General features: G+C 43.1%; 1 protein-coding gene across 2 annotated transcripts in view; it reads right to left on the reverse strand.

Moving 5' to 3' along the window:
- Minar1 (membrane integral NOTCH2 associated receptor 1) overlaps positions 1-16,294 on the reverse strand; it is a 32,338-nt gene extending 16,044 nt beyond the window's left edge. For both annotated transcript variants that reach the window (XR_005874856.1, XM_040740090.1), the window contains exon 1: positions 15,560-16,294. The gene's annotated coding sequence lies outside the window, so the exon portion shown is untranslated. The remainder of the gene's footprint in view (positions 1-15,559) is intronic.
- Positions 16,295-21,171: the final 4,877 nt, after the last annotated feature.

Raw genomic sequence — 21,171 nt, forward strand, 5'->3', positions numbered from 1 at the left:
CATTTTATTTCCATTCCGAAATATAGATCAGGAGGTCCCAGGAGTAAGATGTGGGGAGCATGGAGGAATCATCCACAATGATAGTTTACACCTTGGTAGTTTTGTCTGCAAAATATATCCATCAAGTGCATAGAATTATACACTTAGCAGTATGGATTTTACTGCATATAAATGATGCCTTAACTTAAAATTATATAAAACTTTCACAATAAAAGTAAGATACACTACTGAGTAAAAGAATGTGAAAATAAATCTGCACAAAGTAAGATCTTCATGATGTGAAATTATGTATTCCTAGAAACTAAAATGAAAGAAGATGTGCACTACAATGTAAATAGCAGTTAAGTTTGAGTTTTAAATATAAATCTCTTTCTGAAATAGTACTTTTGTTAGCTCCATATCTTATCATGCAAATTCTCAGAGCTGCAGCAAAGTAGAAAGAATATTATTGTAAACACTCATGTAACCACCATCTGCATCCTAGCATTAATGGTTTACTATATTCAGTTGATCACATATCTATCCATAATCAGGACATTGGATTTTTTATATACTTCAAAGTAACTTGCAGGAATCTATACACTTCCCCCTAAATGATTAATAACACCCATCACTTTTGCAAGTTCAATGGTTATTTTGACTTTTATTTTCCTATAAACTTCACATACAATGAAGACCACAAATATTAACAGTACCTTGGCCAGTTTCTAAAAATACATATGTATGCCTGTGTAGTGACCAATGACTATATAAATATCTGGAATGTACCCCCTTACTGTCCCTAATACTGTTATTATTTTATAGACAGATTTTATTTTTCTTAATAATTTTTCATCTTTTCTAAAATTCCTACAATGAGCAAATATTATGCAATCATCAAATAACAATAATAATAATATTAATAATAAATAGTATTAATAACAATCTGGCTTTGGACATCCAAGGCTGCAGAGGACTGCCTTGCACAGCAGCCACTGCAGTCCCTCTGCAGGCTGTGCAAGGAGATGTGCAGACAGCATCTTCCAGCCGAACTCCGGATCTTGTCTCTAGCCCTGAACCCCAAGCAAGCATAGCCTACAGGCTTCCCCTGAAGGAAAAGCCACCCCTGGGCCTTAGCACTTGATGTCAGTTGCTAGGGAGGCCAGGAAGGCCATCCTAGACAGCCTGCAGGCAAGGCACTCTTTGTTGCCATTTTGTTGAGCAGATTGTTTGTTTTCTGTTGTTTCTGCTGTGTTTGGAATGGTTGCATTAGTGTGGATGTCCCCTTTTTTTCCTCCCCCTCACTGGCCACCTTGTTCTGTAGAGACCTCAAGGGGATCGTGAGCCAGGCATGCGTCCCACACCAACCATAGGCCACATCAGTGTCTTTCCAAGAAAGGGAATGGAAGCTTCAGCCTTCATGCCCCAAGGTTGGCTGGCGAGTGTAGGCTCTCCTCACCACCTGCAGCCACCCTGTGTATGCCTGCCATATCTGCATTAAATTCAACTGGAGAGGAGAGTGAAATGGAAGAGAATCACAGCATGAGCTAATCTGAAATAGGAAAATTCAAAAATCAAATCAAATTTCTGTAAGAAAACTCCCCATTGGTTAAGCATAGGCACAGCTTCAGAGATTTAAAATATATCAATGACTCCCACTTCCCTGAGCACATTCTGCTTAGAAAGGGCCCACTGAAGCTCTTTTCACCCTCCTGTGATCCCAACACCTACAAGGCAGAAGCAGGAGGACAGCTGCTAGTTCCAGGCCAGCCTGGTCTACACGGTGAGTTCCAGTCCAGCACAACTCTGTCCCCTGAACGCAGGACGTGGTTTAATTGCCATTGATTTTTAAATTGACATAGTCCTGGAAGGTCCAGCTCATTTTCAACAAAAGTGGTGCGTTTCCTCAGACAAGACTTCAATAGCAGAAGACCATGAGCTCCTTTTCCATCCTGAGGGCAGCTGCTCCTAATGGGCTTTTATAAATCTTAGCATGGTCTCTGCTACAAATGGCTGGAGACTCATGGCTAGCCCTTACCTTGCGTGATAAAAGAAAATAAAGTTTAACAGGTTCTGTTTCTGCCAGGAACAAGTCACCAGGAGACGGACTTCGCCCACACAATGTCTCTGCCCTGCCCCAGCCCTCCCTTCCCTTGGATGAAAACATTTTGTGTCAGGATGTTCTAGCTTGCTAGAGGCGAGGACAACCTGTCACGCTTGGTCTTGAAGTAAATAAATGGGTGTAGCTATCGGAGCATAGGACAAATGAATGTAATTTAGAGAGTAGCGTGCAGCAAATGCATATCGCATTTTATGGATTTGGTGGCACAAATCGCATTCACAGCAATTTTTTACTTTAATCCCTGTAACCACCTTAAGAGACCTCTTTTGCTTTCACAATTACTCTCTGACAGATGAGGAAATGGGACCAGGGGACTTAAAGGGCTGCAGCAACTGAGAACAATAAAACCTAAATCCACTGCTGCCAAGCTGAGCTTACTCCATGCTGTGTCCACCATGTACCTCCCAGGAAAGCCCCAAGAGATGATGCCCCAGAGAGGCCTTCTCAACCCTCACTGTTGCTTTGCTCAGCTAAAATGTGTCCCTGAAATATCTATTTACAAAACTAAGACTCACTGACTCCTGATGGAAGAATAAATGGTATGGGTAAGCCTGCATCATTTAATTATTATTATTATTTTATTTTTATTATTATCATTATCATTATTATTATTATTTCCATCACTAATATTACTAAAACTGACAGGAGAAGGTTAGGGAGATAGCTCAGTAGTAAAGTGTTTTCTGTGATCTGAGTTTGGATCCCTAACATCCATGTAAAAAAGCCACACACATCCCAAGTGCTAAGGTTAGGAGGTAGGGGGGTGAACAGATTTTTGGAGCTCTAGACTAGCCTAGCCCAGTCAATGAGCTCAAAGTTCAGTGAGGGACCCTGTTTCAAAAACTAAGATGGAGAAAAAGAGAGGAAATCACCCAATGTCAACAGTGTGTATATTGTGCTGATTAGTTTATGTCACCATGACTGGCAAGTATTATATTACCCATAGAAAATACCCAAGTTGCCTAATGTCAAATAATGAATAAGAAGTCCAAAGTCTTCTGAAATTGCACCAGATTTAACCTTGAAGTAAAGGGAGCCAACGTGTTCACGTGCAATGAAGTAGAGGGAAGAGGTCTCTACTGAGTGAACTAACCTATTATGCGGCATCAATTTTGAAAATTGACTCCATTCTATATAAACAGCAAGACAAGTTTGCCTGAAGCTTGATTTTGGCCTCCATATTTCTCCAATTTTGACTTCTTTAAAGCCTTCTAATTTCCCACTGTAGAAAACCCCATCCTCAATCACATCCTTCCAGAGACCATCATTAGTCCCATGAGTTACTGCCTCTGCCTAGATTACACATCTCCTCAAAGGGAAAATAACAAGCTGGCTGTGGGACTCATTATTTTACTCTTATTAAATAGGAAGGAAGATCATAAACTCATTCCATAGGGAAGCTCTGAAAACCAAAGGTGAAGTTTCTGCTTATAGTAAATGGAAATGTCCTCTCAATTCTCAACCCATGTGACTCCCAGGCTAGCCTGCTCCCCTACCATTGCTACTCAGCACCCACCCCATTCACCTGTCTCTTGTCTGCAATCATTCAACCCTATAGCCCCTTTTTCTGGTGCTGGAGGATGTCCCGACTGATAAAGCACTTGTAGCATAAACACGAAGAGACAAGTTCAATCTCCCAGCACCCATGTTTTTTAAGTGCCAGGTACAGTGATACGTGTCTGTCATCCCAGGGCTTAGGAAGTGGATCCCTGAGGCTTGCTGGCCAGCCAGTCTTGCCAAAGAGGTGAACTCCAAGTTCAGTAAGAGTCCCTATTTCAGAAAATAGGGAAGAGAGCAGTTGACAATCTATGAAGACCCCTGGATTTCCACATGAATGTGTATTACACAAGCAAACACGAAACTCTATTTTTGTAGTACCCAGCATGCATACAACACTATGTGAGAATCAGCTGACCCATCTCTCTTCCTGGTGCCCATGGTCTCAGGAAGGAAACCAGTCTTCAGGATCAGTGCTGGCTGAAGCTACAGTGATCATCAGCAAAGAGCCTTATTTTAGAGAAATAGAAATCGGGGCCCAGGCGGTGACCTGACTGTTCAAAGGCACATGTGTAAGTGTGGCAGATCTGGTTGTGGCAGCCAGCACTCTTGACACCTCTCCTATTTTTCCATACGACACGCCAGTGGTGAATGCCAAGGTCCAGGAAAGTTTAACCAAGTTGCCTCAGCAAGAAGACCCTCACCAGACATTAGAAGCTGTTGCCTTCAGATGAACCACATAGCTTCCAGGGACATGAATGATAAATTAACATACTCTCTAGGTTACCCAGATTCAGGTACTCCGTGACAGTAGAGCAGTTCCCTATGACAGGCAGAATGCAGGCTCCAGGGAAAGAGACCACAGGAAATAGGAATGAGGATAGTGCCAAAGGTAGTTGGTGTGGGGCAGCGCTAGGGTGAAGTTGACCACCCCACACATAGGATGCCCAGATTGGAATCCACATTCTTTTCTACCTTTCGGAACTCTGATGTGCCTGGACAAGGGGAGAATTCCAGGCTCTTCTGTTTCCCGGTTCATGGCCATTCTCTCTATAAAGGTAGGAACCAGATGCCTGACTCCTCCCACCCCCACCATTACACTGTGTTATCTTGTTACTTCTCAAGCCACATCCTAATAGTGATAAAGGCTGGTGTGCAGCCTCAAAGCTAAAGCGAATGTCCACACCTTCTCCACCGGAGACGTAAGTGCTCACACTGCCGACATTTGATCTTAATCAAAATAGAGCAGAAGAGAGATGTGGTTGATACTAAGTTTCCAGGAGTGCTGTGAGATCTCTGGAGAGGAAATAATCGCCTCTGAATATCATGCTTACACATTCGTTTAAAGGGTTAATCATCCCCCTGTCACTAAAAATCCGATGAGAGTGAATAACATAAGCATTGAACTGGATTGACAAAAGTCAACTGTAAAGGATTCCTGTTAAGGCATTCCCATATACTTTTCAAAACACAAAATGAAGTAGCCACAATGTTCTCACTTCACTCACAGTCATAAAAAGCGCAGCTCAAGAGACTTCATCTGCAGCATCGCTGGAAATCCTTGCCTATTGTTTCTTTCTTTCTTTTTTCAGGTTGATGGTTGTTCTTGTGGCATAATGGAAGTATGCACTCAAGACTATAAAAGAAAGGTCTCAGTCTAGAGATCTAAAATTTGTAATCTGCAGCTTCTTCATTCTTCATGCTTCCTTTAATTTAAATTTCAAATAAAAGGAAAGAGAGCCTGGGCTTTTTCCTTACAGATCTGTGGAAGAGGCTATTAAGGAATTGGGAAGGGAACTGCAATGCTATTTGTCTAGTGTGTCCCTGAGAATCTTGGCCCAGGCTGGACGCCCTCAGTTTAGAATTCAAAGTTATAAAGCTATCCGCAGATTTGAAGAAAGATACGTTCTAACACAGTAATAAAGGGAGAGCTCCCTTTCTGACATCCTAGAAAATGTGGAAGGCATGCTTTTTTTGTTTTTTAGCATGCAATGCTAAATGTACAAGAGATCAAGATGAATGCTCAGAAATTCAAAGCAGAGATAAGCTGGAAATCACAGGAGGCAGGGAAGTACTAAAGCTGTCATGGAGGGCAGAGGAAGTCCTATTATGGGGAAGTGGAGGGAAAGTAGAAGAGGCATCACAGGGCAGAGAGTAGGAACTTGGAGTATGCATTACTAACCCAAATCACAGAATGAAAAGGGGTGAAGGTGTCTGTTAGCAACACAGAAAACAAAGACGTTTGTCACCCTCTGCCTAGGTTCTGTTTTAAACAATGCAATATATGTCTCAGACCCAAAAGTCTTTATGATGTTGACTTTACGTTTCTAAGGTACATGGAGTATGTATATATACCTTATATATGTGTTTTATAAGGTATATATGTGTATCTTTTGCGTATATATAAAACAATGTAAACATCGTAAAGACTTTTGAGTCTAAAGTTGTTGCCTCAGGGTACAAAAGTTCTTAATCTAAGGAATTAAAACCTGTTTCATGCTGATGATCTCCCTGATAGCCGTGAGAACACTAGTAAACTGCCTTGGACAATCTCAGGATTTTGTGTGGAATCACTGTCTTAAAGGAGAAATAGTGTAATGATTTTACAAATTACTCACAAAAGAAAAATAGTCAACAATGAGTCAAAAGACATAAAACAACTAGCAGGATTTGAAGTCCAAGAATTTCACAAAAGGGAACCACAACTCTAAAAGGTGTAAATATATTTAAAATAAATACATCATATAGGTGTTTATACATCTATATAAAGAATAGGTAGTCTAACTACAACACTGAGAACATGGTATATAATTTAGAAAATAACTAAATAGCATGTGTAGAAACATAATCATTTCTTTAAAAACAATGAACAGATTCAATAATATGCTACTTTAGTGAAGTGAAAATTAGTGATCTGAAAGATCTAAGAAAATATAGCAGAGGCAGGACTAAGAGAAACAAAACTAAAGGATGTAAAATTGGGGCTAAAAGACATACTCAAAGTAGGAGAAGTTTCAGAAAATGTCTAATAGATGTTCCAGGAAAAAAGTAAGAGAGGAGCAGAAAAATGATAATGTCTAGGGATGTTCCAGAATTTACAATACAAAATTTTGAGGAGGAAAATAAACTTAAGTAAGTGCTGAAGAGTATAACAAAAGGTGTTTATCCTTAGATGACTAAGCACATTATGTTGAAATTCAAGTATACCAGAAACAAAAAGAAAAGTTAACTTAAAAAGTTGAATTCTAAGAAAAAAAAATAAAGAGCAATAAGTTGAAATGAAATGCTTAAGATACTGAGTAAAAATATAATGTATTTAATTCTATTAGAATAAACTTTTTTTTGGTTTTTCGAGACAGGGTTTCTCTGTGGTTTTGGAGGCTGTCCTGGAACTCACTTTGTAGACCAGGCTGGCCTCGAACTCACAGAGATCAGCCTGCCTCTGCCTCCCGAGTGCTGGGATTAAAGGTGTGTGCCACCAACGCCTGGCTTAGAATAAACTATTATTTAAGAATGAAAAAAATCTCAGAGTTGACCACTCAAATTCCTCAGAAAGAAGCTGGATTCAGATAAATGAAATAAACATATTGTAGTACTGTACAAATGTATAAAATAAGTGATGATTTATTTTATAAGTAAAATGGAAAAGGGCCAGATGAGAGTTTAAACTTCTCATGTGTTTCCTTATGATATCTAGTGAATAAAAGAGAAGTCAAATAAGTCTGGATGGTAAGATAAGTCTATTAGCAAACATTACAGGTGGTCACATAAAAGGCAAAGATAAACTGTAGCATTTAATGCAGGGCTTCTGAACCAGATGACAGAATTATTTCTAAAGACATATCACAATAAATGTAAGGAGTATGAACTTGCCAGTTAAATGAACTTGCCAGTTACATGACAATGACTCAAGCTGTATTTTTTTAAAGTGAAACAAAACAGCCACATGTCACCTTAAGAGATATATCCACAAATAAAATCACATAGATAGTAAAAATAAAAAGAAAATCAGATATATCAGGCCAAAAACTCAGAATGTGGTTCATATTCACTGAGGGTAAATATCACAGACTCTGGAAAAAGCTGCCCAAGTTTTCACCTAAGCTATTCTGTCCTCTAGATATGTGACTCATATAATTTACCAGTCTCCCTGCATATGTCTCTTTAGTTATAACAATGTGGATGACATAGCACATACCTCATACAACTGAGTTATTCTTGTAGCAGTACTTGGCAAGCATAAGTATGCACTACAACCATGAAGCCTTTTTGTGTTCATTTTACAACCAACCACAGTTCCCTTTTCCTTACCCCTTCCTGCCCCCCCCCATTTTCCCCCAACCCACCCCCATCCACTCCTCAGAAAAGTTAAAGCCTTCCATGAGGAGTCAACAAAGCCTGGTATACTCATTTATGGCAGGACCAAACTCCTCCCCCCAGCATCAAGGCTGAGCAAGGCATCACATATGGAATGGGCTTCAAAAAGCCAGCTCATGTGCCAGAGATAGATCCTGGTCCTACTGCCAAGAGTCCCATAAACAGACCAGGCTACAAAACTGTCACCCACATGCAGAGGGCATAGTTCAGTCCCATTTAGGCTCCTGAGCTGTCAGTCTAGAGTCCATGAACTCACGTGAGTTTGAGTCAACTGTCTCTGTGGGTTTCCAAAGGGAAGACTTTAAATTGAAAAAAGTGTTTGGGGTTCAGAAAACTAAAAAAAAAAAAATGATGAAACAACTCACCAAAACAATAAAACCTTAAAAATTAACAAAGTAAAATTCACAAAATTAAAGGAAACCATGCCAAACTCATGATCTCATCTTAAGATTCCTATAATACCCACATACACACACAAAAAACCCACACACACACACACAAAGATATCCCAAAGAAAGAAAATTATCCTATTAGTAAAATACTAGAAGAATGTTATAAACAAAACTCTGGACCTATACCATGTACTCTTTCCCACCAGCTGCCTGGGTCCTGCAGCTTTCTCAGTCCCCAAATAACACACGAGTCACTATATTATTTATGAAACTGCTGGCCATTTGCTATGGTTTCTTAATGGCTAGCTCTGATTAATTACTAACCCATAATTACTAATATACATTTTTATAAGGTCTTATCTTACTTTGGACGCAGCCTCATGTGTCCCCTCTTCCCAGCATCACATGGCGACTCTTCACTCTTGACTACATTTTCCAGAGTCCTCCTCGACTCCTAGTCCCACTTATCTTGCTTCCCTATTGACCAACAATGCTTTATTTATCAACCAATCAGAAAAACACATACACAGAAGGACTTCCCCCATCTTGGGCCTAAGAATAAAGTTCTTAATTTAAATTCAATTATTCTGTAGTAAAGCTCTAAAGAACAAAAGCTATTTCTTTCCAGGAAAGATATTTAACTTAAGCACTAGCATGGGTTCACAAGTAGATAAAACTGTCATCAACTACTCTTCTAATGGAAGGCAAGTGCAGTGGGGGAACGGACTTGGGATTACTCAAAATATGAATCTGTGTTTTGTTTTGTTTTGTATTGGTTTGGTTTGGTTTTTCAAGACAGGGTTTCTCTGTATTGTTTTGCAACCTGTTCTGGAACTCACTCTATAGATCAGGATGGCCTTGTACTCACAGAGATCTGCCTGCCTCTGCCTCCCGAGTGCTGGGATTAAAGACTTGCACCACTAATGCCCAGCTGAATCCATGTATTTTTGATAAATCTGAGACTAAACCTAAAATATAAAGAATGCATGGGGGGAAAAGGCTTCTATGTGAATCCACCACATCACCAATGTAAAAAAAGGGAACCCAAATATGTTGTAGTAGTGGAGTATTAAAAGAATATATAAAAGCACAGGAGGAAATGAAAATAGCAGGTTTGGGACATGGGGCATAGAAAGATGTCGTGAAATTCCTAAAATTAAGGCTCTGCTAAGGACTACATTGACATGTGGTGAAATCAGGAGAGCCTCACATTGCCTAACCACAACCTCCTACTCTGCTCCAATGGTAAGGTCCCTTATACAATATTTCTTAATAGGGGGCAAGGTACAGTTCCTACCTACTCCCCAGAAGCAGGGTTTGTCTCTCTTCAGCCTGTTAAAGTATTCAAACAAGCCAATCATGTCCTCCTGTGAGAACCCCTTTTGATATCACAAATGGGGTACAGCCCATTTGTTCACATGGCTCCCAAGTCCAACCCATGTGGCTCTGGGAAGTATGCAGCATCCACCAGACTCCTTAATAGGTGTTTATCAATCACAATTTCACATGTCACATATTCAGCTATTTGGGAATGGGCATCTTCCCTCACCAAGGGGAAGAATAGTTGGTGACTACTACAAAAAGGCAATAAACTATAACAGTCCTTTCTTTAAACAAAGAAAAAACAAGCATTGAAGCAAAAAACAATAGCCATTATGACCTTTGAAATCTCACATCTGTACTCATATTAATTTTTAGAAAATATGCACTAATTACAAAAAAAACTAAAGTCAGGCATGGTGGTGCACTTGGGTTACTAAAGCAGAGTGGTCAGGAGCTCACGGCCAATGTGGGCTTAAGTGAATAACAGAACATTCTGCTTTATATGAGACTCCCATGTCAACAATAAATAAGTGTGTAAAACTAGGTAAGTTCCCACTTGCCTCCTTTTGGGTGAGCCATGTTAAATGTGGAGCTAATGTTAAAACTTAAGCAGAAGGTTTTACAAAAGCAAGAGCCACTGAAAAAAGTGACCACACATTTGTTGATTTGTTTGCTACCATTTATGTTTTGCCAGTTTAGTTTCCTTGTCTTTTTTTTATGAGGAAAGCCCTTCATGTTAGAGGAAGTGGTAAATAATCATTTGCTCAAGGAAACTAAGAATCCTGGTCAGTGAAGCTGGAGAAGGAAGCTCATTGGTTAGGAGCTGGCACTGGGCTTCCAAAGGACTGGAGGTCCTGTCCCTGCACCCACATCGAGGACTCGTGACTGTGAAACCCCAGCTCCAGATGCTCTCTTGGAGCATGAAGCATACATTCACATAGACACAAACACTCATACACATAAATAAAAGTAAGCTGTAAAATACAGAAGAATTCTGATCAAAATAGAAAACAAGAAGCAGATAAAAGTGTATGTCAGGATGTGGTAGAGGATATAATATGCATACGATAGAGGAAGCATTTCAAGGCAAAGACAAGACAGCGGTTTGTTCAATAGAAATGAGCACGTCAGTGTTTTATTGGTTAAGTATTACTGGAATAATCAGTAAACCAACTGGTTAAAAAAATGAGTTCACCTTTACTTGTGGCCTGTACATAAGAGGTGAAACAAAGAGACACAAGTTTGAGTCAAGGGTTAGATAATCTGGGATTCTGAAAAGGATATTCTACAAGATCCCAAGTGTTCAAATCAGTGAGAAAAGGGCAGACACATTTAGATAAATGAAAAGTGCTTGGTCACCTCGTCTCTAGACATTATAAAACTTGGAAAAGGCAAGAAGAAGAAGCTTCTTGTATCTTATTGAGAGCTCTTAAAAATTAATAAGGAATAAATAACCCAAAACAAAAATGGCCAATTCACAAAGGAAGGAAGGCAAAGAAAAAAACATATACTATCATAACAAATGAAACAGAACAGAACAGCAATTCATTAAATTATTATTTATAAACATAAGGGGCATAAATATTTTCTTTGTGAAGTAGAAAAGCACCAAGTACTGTGAAGTGTTTACCTCTGGATATAATTCAGGTAAGTTTCCCCCAAAACCTTGTGTTGAAGATTTAGTCACCAGCCTGTGCTGCTATTGTATAGAAGTAGAACCTTTAGACAATGGGGTAGAAGCCACATACCTAACACTCCATATACTGCCTCCCTATAGCCATAGCCCATACTGAACACCTACTACTACCCAAACCCCATGTATACCAACTGCCCATATCCATCACACAGTACTTACCCAAAACCAAACACCACCATCTACCCACACCTCATATGCGTCACCTACCCATAACCAACACATACCACTTAGCCTACCAACATATACCACCTACCCATATCCCATACCCACACTACCTATCCATACCCCACATCACTACTTACACACACAATTCACACATACTACTACTTCTACCCCAAACATACTACCTATCCAAATACAACATATATCCTATCCACATCCTACTCATGCAACCTTCCCATATCCTGTACCCTATACCTCTCCCTACCCTCAACCTTCACTCCACACTCACTACCTACCAACAATCCATACACCTTCTACCCATGTCCTTCATACCCACTGCCTACCCATACCCTACACATTACCTACTCATATTCTACACCCACAATCTCCACACACAGTATACCCTTCCACCCCTACTACCTATCCACAACCTACATACACATAGTCAAAGGAATTCAATTTCTACAGTTCTGATGAATCCTCCAACAACATGCCCCTCATTTCTGATGGTGGTCTCTCATGCTACTGGTCACATGAGCTGGCATTTGAAGGTTTTCCAGTCCCTCTGAGTTTGTTGACCTTTAGTGTTGGCTTCTTTTCTTGGTTACTTGTTTTAGGCTTCCTCAGGTACCCAGAAAGCTATATGGTTATCATCTTGATCAAAATGGTTCTCTTTTGAAGTCTGAGAGTCATCCCAGATGCTGCATGGTGGCCATCAGACCACAGTGATCACTGTGGGTTAAAATGACCAAACACAAAGTAAAAGTCAGGGAGTAAGTGCACAGAGAATGGGCATTACCAAGGAAGACTCTCAGGTCAGGGGCCAGTGGATCACTCATAGGCAAGCCCTGCCAGGCAATAGAAAAGTCTGCTATGGCAGCTCTCATTAGCAGAAGGCATGGAAAATACTCAGGGCACCAGAAAAACCACACAGAGGTCATGTTCAATACATCATGCTGGAAAAATGGTATCAAACCACACACACACACAACACACACACACACATGCACACACACACACCCCACAGTCCATTCTGAAGGCCATTCTCTAACTTAAATAAAGAATAAAAAGTAATCAGCCTTCCATAGCTATACGACATGACCCCTTCATCCTGTGAATACATCCCACTCCCACAGCACTTAACAAGAAAGGATTTCACAGGAGCCAGGGTCGGAGTATAAATACCACATTGAGGCATGTCCTTGTCGCTGGGTTAAGAAGGACTCAGTGCAGGTGAGAGGTACATGACACGCTGACAGCACTGAACTAAAGACCACAACACTTCCTTGGGAAAGCAAAAGCTCAAAGAAGGTGGTGTGCCACATTCCTGAGAGAAAGAAGCATTCCAGTGACTCACTGTGCTCTGGGGAGACCTTCAGTGCTCCAAAGGGAGCCAGACACCATGCTGAGAATGAACAGGCTTCCGCAGCCCTCCCCCAGTTTTTAATCAGTTTCATTCACTTAAATTTTATGTAAGCTTAACATAAATGTTTCTATTCTAAGAAAGGGGAAAAACACATGATTCAATAATCTGATGCTCTCTCTATATGCATATATATTATATATGTACATATATACATACCTATATTTCCAAAAACCATGCAAAAAGTTAAGCATTAGCCAAGATCACACAATGAGTTAAAAGCATGCAGCTGCCTCTGCCTGCCTTATGCTCAATATCCCTCTTTTTTTTCTTTTCCTTTTAATTTACACTGAGCCTGCAGGGTAAGCTCCAAAAACAAACATTTGAATGTCAGCGGGAAAAGCTAATCACTGAGCATTAGCACCATATCCACAGAGGAATCTGGAACCTTTTCTCAGCTAGACTGAGGACAAGCACTGCCACTTGGTTGGTGCAGCAAGCAGGCCTTCGACTTGCTGCTCCTGGCCTTCACACCCCACCTCCTCAGTTAAGGCCATGGCCACAGCCCTGCTTTTTGTTGTCTAAGGTTTCCAAAGAGCTTGTTTGAGGAAACAGCAGAGAATCCCACACTCATTCAGTGTGCTACGGACAGAGACAGAACAGAAAACTTGCCAAAAGCACGATTATTTCAAAGGTAACGTTAGAATGTTTAGGTGCTAGAAAGACACGCTAATTTTGCCTCCAGTATTGGCCAAGGAAATGATGACATTATATATCTAAAATTCCAAATGAATGCAACACTGACAATGAAATCTTTGTCTCTCTTCCAACTATTAAGTGCTATGCAACACTTTCACACACCAAATTAATCAGAAATGCAAATGAACTGTTTGATCTGCTCTTTCCCTGGTAACTGACATTTATTTTTACATAGTTGCAGAGCTATGCAAATCTCCCCAAATACACATATCTATACAAATCACTATCCCACACAATAAAAGCCAGACTTTCCTAACCAGACATTTAAGGTTTTCCCTGCAGGCTCCACTACCTAAGAAAAATCTCTAAATTGACTGTTTTTGCAGATGTGCCAGCCTTTTCCCATTCTACCCTTACCCTCTGACACACAAAAAGAAAACCTATTCAAAGGGGGTTACAAGGCCGGCCAGCCACCCAACTCTCTCCCAGGACTCTGCTTGGAACATTCCCTGAAATGGCCCCCTCCCCAGGCTGTAGAGGAGCTGCTTTCTTGGAGCTCATTTCAGAAGGCTCCTATACCCAGAGCAAGTGGCTAGCTTCTACCTGCAGGGAGACTTCATCAGGAAACAAGGTAATGGAAGCTTGTTTGCAGGGAGATTGGGGCGGGGGTGGGGGGGGTTGGTGGGGGGGGTGGGGGGGTGGAACCTTCAAGTGCACTGCCCCTCAACTACTCCTGGAAATACTTCATGCCATGCTGCATAGCATCACAGTAAAGCCCAACAGTCAAACCCCCAATCATAGTCACAGGGGCAGCTGCCACCATGGTCCTACCAGCTCCCAATTAAATCACCCCATCCGTAAAAGAAAACGTAAGTTCTATAAAACAGACCTGTGTCCTTTATAGTACAGGCATCTCTCCTCCTTTTGGTCTTGGCAAACGTTACTTAATTCTCACCGAAAAGACTATCCGACAACAACCACCTCCCCCAACTGTGTGTACAACCGTATAATCTTTGAAGATAACCGCTACTTCACAAACAATGCTGTCTTGAATGCTGTTAGAGCAAGCTATTCAAACGCCCCCCCCCCCTCCGGAAGCTCCCTGCACTCCTGCAGAGAGGACCAATGATTACTTTGCTGGTTTGGTGGCTCCAGAGAGTACTGGACTTGGCAAGGATGGCTGCAGAGCAGGTGGGAATGGCTGCAGAGCGGTGAGCTAGCGTGTGAATGAACTGGAGCCCCGCTGTCTGGTAGGCCTGGCTTTGGTGTTTTCTTGGCAGGTGAAGTTGAACATCTCCGAGAGGAAAGACGCCCTTTTCCGTATCAACGTGACTGGAAATCTCAATTTAAGAATGGGATTCACTGGTCGGTTCCTCTAGGGTTTTTCCAGTTCTCCACCTTAGTTTCTGCCTCTGATATTCGGGTTTTTCACACTGTCAGATCACCTACTTAACCCCCACAACACCGTTGTATGAAAGGAATTCTCAACCAGGAAAAACTTGCCCAGAACTACATGGTCTTTGGACTTGTCTCTCTTTCTTCATCTCTTTTCCCTCCAACAGATATGGTCAAGCCTAGCACCTGACACAGGCGCGCACACATATGCATACCGCACACTCACGCGCACACATGCACACCACTCAGGAACACATACACACCACATGCGCGCGCACACGCACACCCCTTTCCCACTACAGTACCTAGCTCAGCGAAAAGGGTTCCCGTTCCCAGGCGACCCGCAGTTGGGAATTCAGTGGAGCCTAGGAGGAGCGCCAGTCGCCCAGGACTTTACACAGTGCTACTGTGAATCTAGCAGCCGGTCCATAGCGATCACACCTCGTACACACACACACACACACACACACACACACACACACACACACACACACGCTTGTACACGCGTGCGCTCGGGTCCCAGCCAGTCTCCTGCTGCCGCTCACCGAAGTTACCTTTGAGGCTGCTCCGGCTCTGGGCTCTTTCCCCACTTCTCGCGTGGCTCTAGGATGGTGGTCCACACAGCCTCCAACGGGTGCTTCCCGAAGGTTCCCTAGCCAAAAGAGTCCTAGGTTCCAGAGCAGCCCAAGCTCTACACTTGGGGCGACACCCCTGGCACAGGGTGACTTCAGTCCCTACAGCTCGGGGTAGGGATCTGAAACCCAGGCTAGGGTCGCGCCCTGACTCCCCTAGGGAGCCGGCAGCCAGTACCCACATGCATGATGCTGAGGATCTCAGTGGCCTGGGGATGTGGCCTCGGCGTCAGGATTCTCCCCAACCTCGGTTTCTGAGGCTCGGCCAGTGTCACCACGTCACGGGCTTGGATACCGTGGGCAGCTCGGGCCAGGAACCCGATGGACAGAGACCCAGTTTGGCTTCTCCATCATCTCTGGGAAGGTGAGGCAGGCAGGACTCTCCAGCAGCGGGTGCGCGCTCCCTAGGGCAGGAGGGGCGTACCCGGGAGGGGCGCGGCAATAGCGCCGAGGGCGTGCCCCGCCAGAGGCTGCAGCCGCCTGAAGAGTGGGTGCCCGCACCCCCAGAGCCCTGAGGAGGCCCCTGTTCCGGTCGGGGTTGTGCCTGCTGCACCGGGGCAAAAGCAAGCAGAAACTGGAGCAGGAGGAAGCCTAGCGGCCAGATCCACCCTGGGGGTTTGTTTCTCCCTAGTTCCCGATGCTGAAGGTGACTGCGGCCCCCAGTGGCGAAGCAGAAGCTAAGGATGTCCGCTGCTCTCCTTTTTTCGCCGGTGCACTCTGCTCGCCCTTCCAGGGTCTCAGACTCCGCAGTGCTTCGCGAGGCCAGGCAAAGTGGCCGCTTCGCTCATTGATTTTTCCCTCTTGGCCGGTGTCTGCTTCATTGGTATCCAGATTGGAGAGACTGGCGACCACGTGACCCGCCCTCCCCAAACACGCACGTACACACACAACCGAATAGATTTTCAAAAGTCCAATTGGATGCATCTATATCGATCAGGACTGGAGGCCTTTCCCAAGTCGCCCTGTAAGCTGCAGTGGGACTGAAACGCAGCGGCCTGCCTTTGGTGCCACCATGCATAACACAGATCATCTCCCTCGGCTCCGGAAGTCACACCAACAGCACTTTACAGCACAAAAACCGAGTCATAGTTTCAAACTCATGGAATCTAAAGTAAAGAGAAACCCTACCGATTGGGGAACATATAGCTAAGGGATAGCGCCCTCTCCCTGGGTCACGGTAGGTGGCTTTTCCAAGAGTGCGGCCAAATGAAGGCTCCGGCTGGCTTAGGGACCAGTGGTCTGTATTCTGGCCTTGGGAGGCGGTGGAGGCTGGAGGGATACAAGTCTCCACAGCAGCTTCCTTGCATGAGTTTCCTGCTATGACTGGAAGCAACTGCATTCTAAAAGTGAACCTGCTAATACATGGATACTTTAAACAAAGCCTCATGTGGTAATGAGTTGCCATCTAGATTTTCCCAGAATTCTGCCCTAATTACTTTAGGGCAAGGCAAGACCAAACCCATCTAGGGAGGACAAAAGCACCTAAATGGGCAAAATAAAGGTGAAGCGTATTTGATCCACTGTACCTTGCTCCCCTAGGGAGTCTAAATTTGTAACAATAGCGTCTTGGTCCAAACATTGTGAGGGACTAGTCAGCTTTACATCAATATAACAAAGATCCGTTCATAGAGAGAAGGCCAAGGGCCGAGGCAAACAAACCCCAAGGTAATAGGTGACCATGCTGAGCGAGGCGTCCATTTGGATTGAAAGAGCTTTGACTGCAGGAGCAGCCTTGTTCCCCTCCTGCTCAGAGAGTAAATTGTTTAAGATCTAAACAAACAGATATTTCTCCCAAAGCCAAGACTGGTAAAAAGCCAAGGAAGTAAAGCAATTGGGATGGGAAGTTGGATAGCATCTGCCTGCTTCTTGGACCTTCACTTTTTAAATGGTTTGCCCCTCCCATTCCTTCCTAAAACACCACCTCATAGACCAAACTCCAGAAGGAAAACACCCTAAAGCTTAGAATGGGTAAAGTTTTCTCACTTGATTCAAGTGAGGGAGACCATTGGGGAGGTGTGGTTGTTTTATTTCATCTTGTTTCCCTGTAAAACCTTTTGTAAAAGTTGAAACAGTGATGGCAAACTTGTATGCCATCCTAGAGCCTTCATCCAGTAGCTGAAGGAAGAAGGGGCAGACACCCACAGCTAACCACTGAGCTGAACTCCTGGAACCCAGTTGCAAAGACAGAGGAGTGATGAGCAAAGTGGTCAAGACCTGGTGCGTGAAACCCACAGAGACAGCTGACCTGAGCAATGGGAAGCCCATGGACCCCAGGCTGATGGCTGAGAGGCCAGCATGAGACTGATCCAGACATCCCTGGACGGGGTGTCAGTAAGGAGGCCTTGGCATTCTTTGCGGCCTCAGGTACTAGATTAGTATTTATCCCTGGTATCCAAATGGACTTTGAGAACCCATTCCACATGGAGGGATGCTCTCTCAGCCTGGACACATGGAGGAGGGCCTAGGCCCTGCCTGGGATTATAGGACAGACCTTGGAGATCCCCCATGAAGGGCCTCACCTTCCCAGGAGAGTGGAGTGGGGATTGGGTCAGGGGTTAGGGGGTTGGGGATTGTAGGAGGAGGAGAGGGAGAGGGAACTGGGATTGACATGTGAAGCAAGCTTATTTCTAATTTAAATAAAAATTATATAAAAAAGAACCTATTCAATACATGTCTCCAACCCTAAACTTCCTCAACTCTAGCCAGATTCTGTAGATCTACTCTGGAAGCGACCTCAGGGAATTTCTGGAAATTTCCCCTGGGAAATTCTGCTCCTGTTCTGTTTGGCACTGTACTTCTCCCCAAGACAGACAGAGTATATCGTTAGAATAACTGCCCTTAAAAGAGATCTATGAGTTAAGCACTTTGTACCCAAGCAGGGCCTATGCAGTGGAAGGTGGTTGAGTCTTTAGGAGGAAGGGCCTGATAGGAGGTCCTTGGGTCACTGGAACCATGCCCTTGAAAGAGCTCATAGGATTCTGACCTCTTCTCTCTTGTGCTTTTTGGTGTTGAATCGAGCAGTCCTTAAGATGCACCCCACCACCATTGATACCCAGAGACCAGAGCAATAGGTTTTCCTGAGATTAGACTTAAGCAACCAGAACTAAAACAAACTTTTTCTGTTATAAGTTAATTATCACCATGTTCTGTGTGGTGGCAGGAAACTGGCTAAGGTACACAGGTAGTGGAACACTGAAGCCAGAAATGCTCACCAAGGAATCTCTCCTTAGAAACAACCTGGGATTTTACCTACCTTCCTGCACAAGCTGGACATTCTCATGCACACATCTTTCACATCTTTGTACCTGTCTGAGGAGAAGTGAAGGTTATTTCTCTGCACCATTCAACTTACTGTACCCAGATCATAACAAATAATTCATAAATGCTTTCCTTGGACTTAACATTTGAATTGAGAAATGTGTATGTCCTATCATATAGAACCTGGGGTTGTGTATAAAAGTGATAAATCTATGGAGTCCATGAAATGTAATCATAAGTGTCCGAAGTAGTGAAACACACACAAAAGTTATGCATCAATAATCACATTGTAACGAGGAAATAATGTTATCTGAAAAAGGAGTCTAATATATTTATTGAATCTAGAATTTACTTACAGGGGGATAGGAGTTCTAGGAACATGGATAGCTTCCAAGAGAGAGTAAGTTTTTTCTTTTCCTTTCCTTTTAAATCCTCACCTGTCCCAAGTACCCCTGTCCATGCCCCAAGGGGTGTGGACAGTATTGTGGGCTCACCCCTACAACATTGTTAATTTGCATTTCTCAGAGGCTAACATCTTCCCCCATCTCTAGTTCCTTCTCACTTCAGTTCTTTCAAAATCTTTTTCTCTGCTATGAATTCTAAATGTGTAACTGTATCTTTCTTCATATTTCCTTTCCTGTCCCAGCTCTACTTTCTTTCATTAATTATGTACATACTTGTTCTCTTTACTTCAGAGGAAAGATGGGGACAGAGAGAAATGAACAAAATCAGAATTCTCCTTAGGGACAGGCAAAGGCTATCTTATTTCACACATTTTTGTCCATCATAATGAAATCTCCTTTGGGTGTGCTATACATATATTCAATAGTAGGAAGGACACAGACTGTAGCATCATTAAACAGAGATGTTATCTCTTCTTATAGGATAACTTTATAAACACTTCAGACTATTTCTCACTCAATCTCTCCCAAGCTTTAGTTTCTGCAACTATAGAATTGAAACTGGAAGTCTCTGGATTGCTAAGAAGACTGAGTAAATGCATGTGTAAGCTTCATCGTAGACAGCCAGTCAATGTGTGTGGCAAGAGAGCAGAAGGAAGAGAGAGGAGAGGAGAGGGAGGAAAACTGGAGGGAAAGAAAGGAAAAAGAGGAAGGGAAAGAGGGGGGGGGAGAGAAAGGAGAAGGGAGAAAAGAAAGCCCTTGTATCTTGGAGATCTAGGCAAAAGCTTGACTGTACCAATGAACAAGGGAAACCTTTCCCTCCTCTGGGATGAAAGAATAAAGTGTAACTTCCTCTTGCCTCTTGAGAGCTATTGCCTCACTGGCTAAAAAGGTCAGGTAGTACAATCCTAAGAAGGGTTTGGTGCAAAGGTCAGTGATCAACAGCATCCTCTGTTGCTCTCCTGAACAGCCCAAGAATCCTGAGTCCTCGCAGCTCATGTGGGCTCCAGGATTGTCACCTGTCAGTACATTGTTATCTGGAGCTTGCTAGGTCTCATCTCAGTAAATCTCACTAGTCCTGGATTATGTCTAAGGACTTAAAAGGATTATATATTAAGCAGAAAGACATCTCGGAGATTAAGATGCTGGTTTCAGATAACAGAAAAGTCCTTCTAGCCTCTAGCTTAACCTCCAGCTGAAAGTGTTTTGCTATAATACCTGTTCCCGAGGACCTTCATCACTGTCAGTAATACACAGCAACGGGGCTTATGATACAGAAGTCTTGGATTCAGTGAACAGAGTGGCTTCCCAGCCCTGGATTCTTGGCTGTTAGCCCAATAGATAGAGACTGGTATTAGCAGATTGCTAATCATGCGAATGAAGCCCAGAAGGAACTATTAACTTCTGGACCAGACTCTGCAGATCTGAAAATAGAACAGAGTTCTCTCCAGTGCAGCACAGGGTTCACTGTGGACTCCTCCCTGAATTTCCTCAACTGTGTTCAGGTACACACCCCGGGCACCTCCACACTGTTCAGGAGTTTCTCCAAGTCCAGATGGAGATGAGTGGTGTGTTTGCAAGGTCAGAGGATATTTGCTATTATTAATATTATTACCGTGGCTATTTGAGACTGTCCACATTTGTTGTTATCTTATTTTGGAGGAAGCTGACACTGCGAAGTGTTGATGTTTGCACTTCTGAACCTTGGCAGCAAAAGTGCAGGCAGGTGGCCTTGGCTGGTCATTCCCACTCTCTTGCTTAAGGTTGTGAATTTGAAGCCAACAACAAGGTCTAAGTTTAGACATTGTTCCACACCCTTGCAGTTTCTATGATGCAGTGGCCTGGAGAGTTGTGAAAGTGACAGGGTCTTCACAG

Source organism: Mesocricetus auratus, unplaced genomic scaffold (assembly GCF_017639785.1).
Source record: "Mesocricetus auratus isolate SY011 unplaced genomic scaffold, BCM_Maur_2.0 Super-Scaffold_100691, whole genome shotgun sequence".
NCBI lineage: Eukaryota > Metazoa > Chordata > Mammalia > Rodentia > Cricetidae > Mesocricetus > Mesocricetus auratus.